The sequence below is a fragment of the Rutidosis leptorrhynchoides genome, chromosome 4, assembly GCF_046630445.1.
Source record: "Rutidosis leptorrhynchoides isolate AG116_Rl617_1_P2 chromosome 4, CSIRO_AGI_Rlap_v1, whole genome shotgun sequence".
NCBI lineage: Eukaryota > Viridiplantae > Streptophyta > Magnoliopsida > Asterales > Asteraceae > Rutidosis > Rutidosis leptorrhynchoides.
The window spans coordinates 544,868,980-544,875,883 of record NC_092336.1 but is presented as its reverse complement, the minus strand read 5'-3'; the positions used below and the strand labels follow the sequence as shown (position 1 = coordinate 544,875,883).

The 6,904-nt window shown below is 33.1% G+C and overlaps 1 long non-coding RNA gene across 1 annotated transcript; it reads left to right on the top strand.

Annotated features, from left to right (window-relative positions):
- Positions 1-1,573: 1,573 nt before the first annotated feature.
- On the top strand, positions 1,574-3,702 carry LOC139845633 (uncharacterized). The gene is made up of 3 exons (XR_011758410.1): positions 1,574-1,795; positions 1,889-2,009; positions 3,355-3,702. It is a non-coding gene; the product is annotated as an uncharacterized lncRNA (long non-coding RNA).
- Positions 3,703-6,904: the final 3,202 nt, after the last annotated feature.

Here is a 6,904-nt window from a genome sequence, read left to right as displayed (position 1 = left end):
GGTTAGGTCTAGACAACAGTAACCCCGGTGATTTGAGGGTTATCCGAGGAAGATGCACGGAGTGGAGCGGGGAGCAAGTTTGTTGGTGGTGTTGAGATGAGGGTAGCCAAGGCAACCAAAGACACGGAGGGTAAAGTAGTTTGGCGAATATTTGTAGAGACGAGTATGTGGGATGTCATGGTTAATGGCGGATGAGGGTAGAAGATTTAGAAGGTAGGTGGCCATGTGGAGAGTTTCTACCCAGAATGTAGGTGGAAGATGAGCTTGGAACATAAGAGTGCGTATGAGGTTATTAACAGTACGAATCATGCGTTCAGATTTACCGTTATGCTGGGAAGTTTGAGGACATGAAAAGCATATTTGAATGCCGTTATCACGGAAGAGTTGATGGATTTGGTTATTGTCGAATTCTCCATCATGGTCACATTGGAAAGCTTTTATTTCATAATTAAATTGCGTTTTAACATATGCACAAAATTGCAAAAATATAGGAAAAACATCGGAATTATTGCGTAGCGGAAAAACCTATAAATAATGCGAGTAATGATCTAAAAAGATAACATAATATTTATAACCACTGAGACTTGGAACAGGTGAAGTCCATAAATCAGAATGAACAATATCAAATAGATTAGAAACATTAGAAACAGTACTACTAAATGGAAGTCACACGTGTTTGCCAAGCTGACACGCATGACATAGTGTAGGAGACTTCGTGTTATTACACGTAAAAGAACTGCTAGAAACTAGACGAAAAACATCGGTACTTGGGTGTCCGAGACGCGGATGCCAGATACTGGGTGTGGTAACAAGAGTTTGAGGAGCTGCTGTTGATGTTGGTGATGTAAGTGGATAAAGATCTCTGGTGCTATCACATCGGAGGAGTAGGCGGCGAGTTAGGTAATCGTTTACAGAAAAACCAAATTCATCAAATGAAACAGAAACTTTATTATCAAGAGCAAATTGACGAACAAAGATAAGATTTTTAACAATATTAGGCGTAACAAGAACATTAGAAAGGTGAAGTGGTCGATTAATATTCGGCAAAACGCTATGGCCAGTGTTGATAACAGGTATTGGAGTCCCGTCACCAACAGCAACAAAAGGATACATGCAATGATTAAAAACAGTACTTAAATTATTAATGCTAGATGTTAGGTGAGTCGATGCACCGGCGTCCATAGTCCAACCCGAGTTACCATAGTCGGGAAGTGTAGAAGCAGTAAAAACATGCGGAGATGGTGTAGCGGTGGGCAAACCTGATTGCTGGTGGGCCTTTCTTAAATAAGTAGCATGCTGTAAGTTGGGCTTCAATATTTGGGCCGAATTGAGTTGCTTAATTATATTTTATTGTGACTCAATTATTGCTAAAAGTTGGGCCCGTGACAAAGTGGGACTATTATTCATGACACCAATAGGGTTTCCCATTATTTGAGTTTCTTTTTGATGGCCGACTAAAGTTGCTGAAGAAACAAGACAATAATAATAATAATAATAATAATAAGCAAAGGTGTATGAAAAAAAAGAAAAGATCAAATAAAAATTGTACTTGTGTCACGGACGGTGCAAACGACAGAGTAGATAAATGACCACTTTGAGTATCAACTTGTCATATATGAATCAGTCTATTCCCCGAATTGCCCAAATACACCAATTCTTTTTCTTCTACTTTATCGATACAATCAATTTCTACTTGCTTAATAACAAAAAAAATGATAACCGATGAGAATACTTTTTCCAAAAGTAGAAATTGAGCAATACAATTTCAAAAAATAACTTAAAGGACGAGAGATGGGTTTGTGTTTTTTTTTTCAGGATAATAGGAAAAAAAAAAGGATGATAACTTGAAGTCAATTGACGGTTTGTGCTTTTTTTTTTTCTTCTTCAGGATGATGCCGACAGAAGCATCGATGGTGGCAGATTAAAAGGTAACAATTAGGACAAGTGAAGCTTGATGATTAGGAATACGGTTAGAGAGATGAAGATTTGACGGCACGGTTAAGAGACAGGTTTCATGATGCAACCCTAATCTGATACCATGTTAAATGATAACTGCTGTATTATTATTGCTTAATTGATGCTTACAACTGATAATGATACTGTATAAATAACCAAACCAGGATGCAAACCTAATGGGCTAAATATACATATGGGCCCTTATAGAACATGGGCTATAAATGATAAATATATAGAAGTTCCTAGAAGTCCATCGTCTAACAATGCCATCATCAAGAGAGAATCATTTTCTTAGGGAAGTGGAAGAAAATTTTATTTTTATTTTTATAGTTTTTTAAAAAACATTTCACAGATATTAAGATTGGGTGAAAATATGAATGTGATAGATGTTAGTATTATTTTGGCCAGAAAACGTTCGAAGAAATAACATTCATTGTGATGCGTGTTATTCTTCAAACATTTTTTTTATCTTCTGTGAAGTTTTTTTCCTCAAAATTTAGCCCGATATAGAGTTTAGAGTTTAGATTTTAGGGTATAGAGTTTTGGGTTAGTCCTTAAACCTTAAACTCTAAACCGTTCATGTTAAAAATTCAATCTAAACTTTAAACCCCAATTTCCTAAACCCTAAAAACTAAATTCTAATTTCTAAACCCTAAAAAATGTCCGAAGAATAACATGTGATCAATCCTATATTAATGTTACTTAATTAAAGACTGAGTGCAATGAGATTATAGGGGTGGAATGGGAAGTTGATGATTGTTTTGGGCCCTGATGATCGTCTTTTACTTTAGCAATCAAGTGATCAACCACCCCGACCCGGTCTTGATTATTGATTAGCATAATTCACCTTAACACAATGTAAAAGTTCCTTGGGCAAAGTCACAAGTGAAAATTACAAAGGCTAGAGCAAATGGCAGAGAATCAACAACCTATAAATGAGAGGCCAAGCTCCTTATTTATAGTTTTTAGAATATTCGCGGTGTGCGGATTAATTATTATCCGCATTGTCTTAGCGGAAGGAATCCGTAAACTTTATTAATGCGCAATCTGATCCGCGAACTCAACTTTCAGCGGATCTTCTAAATCCTTTAAGTATACTTCGCGTAATTTTTGTTTTCAACCTTTAACACTTAAAATATACATATACAATGCTATGTATATGATCAACATGCATCACGATAAATGTTCATATTTCTACGTGATCTTAATTTTTAAACTCTAATAAATGTTCATATTTTCGCATGATTTTAATATTTGAAAAAAAAATCAAGAAAGAAGAAAAAATATTTTCCTCTTTCTCCAAATAAAGGTTTTGTTAAAATTATAGCATCAAACAAGCTTAGTTTAGAACATAGGTTTTATGATTATTCTCATTTGTGGTTTTCTAGCCAATTTCAGGTTGTTATTGCTGCTAGTTGATAGTCAAGAGGCTGGTCTTGTAGATTACAGAAGTTGAAGGGCTGAACAGAAACATCTTGTCATGGGCTAAGTGATGCTAGTGAATTGCAGCAGTTTAGTGGGATTTTATGTTCTCAAGTGGGCTTATTTGAGTCCAACCCAAGTTATTGAGAGAGGAGTATAAAAGCAAGTCATTAAGTTATTTTTAATTAATTTATTCATTCGTATTTTGTTCTCTCTCAATTTTTTCTTTGTATTCGTTTTTGGTTCTCAACCCTAGAAATTTCGGTGTTCTTGGCTCTACATCATCTTGATGATAGAGTTTCTGATTCATATAGAGTTTAAGTAATTGTGATATTAATTGTTGTGGTTGAGATTTCTGAATTTCTATTTTCTGTAAAAGATTCATGTAAAGATTTGGTTTCTTGGTGATTTGGTTGATGATTAACTACTATAATTTGGTGTATTGGTATTTGATTGCACTTTTCAACATGGTATCAGAGCTGTAAGGCTCGATCGTGGTGGTTGATTTGTTATTTGTTTCAATTTGGGGTTCGAAAGAAATCTAGGGTTTCATCGGTTCTTGCTGTTAGATCGGTGGTGTTTGCTGTCTGTTTGGGTTCGATTGTGAACGTGTGGGTGATAGATTGCTGGATATGTCAATTGTGATTGAAAACCTTAGGGTTAGGGTTGGTGTTCTTCATTCTGAGTTTCTCTCATCCGTCTTCCGCTGCATCATCAATCATTCGTGATTGATTGGTTACATCTTAACTCTTCTTTTTATTATTTATATATTATCTCTGTTCTTGTTAAGATTTACAACACTGTGCCCAACTCTTGATCCCAATTCTTTGAAATTGGTGAAAACCTGATCAAGCATAGTTTAAGTTGTAAATCTTGATTCATATCTGCTATATTTGTGTGATTTCTTATTATCTATTTCTCTGTTGGTATTATCTGTCATCTTGGCTGCTATTTGTGTTATTGCTTGTTTATCTGTTTATCATATCTGATCTTGTTTGATATTTGCTTTTCTTGTTATCATGGGGGATAGTGGGGATGCTACCACATCGGTAACCTTAATCAATAAACTTGATTTTGGTGACCCTTTATATCTTCATCCAAGTGATATAACTTCTGGTACACCTATATTTCTATAAAACTCAAAGGCACAGAAAATTATAATATTTGGAGTAGATCAATGCTTCTAGCATTGGGTACTAAAAACAAAATTGGTTTTATTAATGGAACTTGTGTCAAAAGTACAACTGATGAAGTTTTAGCTGCTCAATGGAAAAGGTGTAACACAGTTGTATTATCTTGGATTCTAGGAACATTGATTGAAGAACTTTATTCAGGTCAAATCTTTAATAGTCTTGCTTTGAATGTTTGGAATGATTTAAAAGAAACTTATGATAAAAAGGATGGATCTGTTATTTTTAATCTGCATTATAAAATAAATTCTTTAAAACAGAATGATAGTCCTCTATCAGAATACTATCATTATCTTAATAGTTTGTGGAAACAATATGATTCAATGGTGTCCTCACCTCCTTGCACGTGTGGTGCAGATGCCTGCACTTGTGCAGCTTCTGTGTCAGTTGAAAACAATAATAAAATGATGAAACTTATGCAATTTTTAATGGGGTTAAATGATGCTTACATGCCAATAAGAAGTAATATTCTATTAAGAGATCCATTACCTGACGTAAAAGTTGCATATGCTATAATTTCAAGAGAAGAGTCACACAGAATTAATTCTTTAAAAGATTCAAATTCAAAAACACAAAATTCTGCATTTGTGGCACAGGGTCCAAACAGAACAAATTCTAATAATGTGTCAAATTTTAACACTAACAGAGGCCCTAATCCAAACTTAAAGTGTAAAAAGTGTAATAAAATTGGCCACACTATTGAAAGGTGTTTTGAAATTGTTGGATATCCTCCAAACTTCATAAAGAATTTTAATAATAACAACAACAGAAGTCAGAATAATTACAATAATTTCAGAAACACCTCCAACAATAATGCTGCTTCTAATGAAAACAATATTAACTCTTCTTCTCCTATCTCTTTTTCACAAGAGCAAATGTTTAAGCTTCTAAGTCTCATCAATGATTCTTCTGTTCCTGCTTCTACAAGTGTCATGTCCAACATGGAATGTACTTTCTTTAATTCAAGTGTTAAGTTCAATTTGAATTTTAACAAGTTCTTTAACTCTAATTTGTCTCAGTCAAAACCCATTCAAAGTGGATGGATTATTGACTCAGGAGCTAATCAACACATGACTACAACTAGTAATGGTTTGAGTGATGTTGTTGACATCTCTGGCTTAAAACTAACTGTGGGGCATCTTAATGGTACTCAAGCAGTAATCAATGTGACAACCCGTCCTTATCCCCCTGGACGGAGTCATCAACATCTGGTCCCATTGCGATGATAGACTCCAAGTAATGTCCTTAAAATGAGCAAATGCACAGCGGAAGACTTAATTCGTACCTGAGAATAAACATGCTTAAAAGTGTCAACCAAAAGGTTGGTGAGTTCATAGGTTTATCATAATACTCATTTCAATATATTAATAGACCACAAGATTTCATATACATAAATATTTTAATAAAAATATTCTAAGTGGTTGAGCACTTGGTAACCATACTTAACATTTAATCAACGTCGCATATTCCCTTTATTATGAAATCTCACTACACCGTACCAAGTATAGTCACCGAAACGAAGTACTGTGCAACCGTTGAATACTGGTCGTCCAGCCCGGTTGGGGTTGTCAGGCCCGATAGATCTATCAACAGGATTCGCGTTTACAATACCCATGTAAATAGTAGTTACCAAGCTACATGGAAGTATGCCAGTGGTACAACTCAACGTAGAATATATTTTTAAGTACTTGTGTCTATTTCGTAAATATTTATAAAAGCAGCGCATGTATTCTCAGCCCAAAAATATATATTGCAAAAGCAATTAAAAAGGGAGCAAATGAAACTCACCATACTGTATTTTGTAGTAAAAATACATATAACGCCATTTTTAACAAGTATATGGTTGGCCTTGGATTCACGAACCTATATCAGTTATTTATATTAAAACATGTACTAATGTTTAAAACAATTAAATCATATGTTTAATTATATTTATTTTATATATTTTAAATAAATACATAATGTTTATAAATTAGATTTATATTAAAGTGTTTAATATAATGTATGTCATTTACGATAGTTATTATATATAAATGTTCAAAACTCTTCATATAATGTATTAAGATTTATATTTATATACATATAATTATATGAAAACATATATTATATATAACTTAATCAATATTATATAATAGTAACCTTTTATTTTTAAAAAAATAGTATTTAATATTATTATAGATATGATATAAATATAAATATAATTGAAATATATATATATATTTTTGTTATTATAATGATATTATAGTAATGATGATAATAATATTAGTAATTCATTCAATTATAATTTTAATCATTAATCATAATAATAATAATAATAACAATAATAATAATAATAA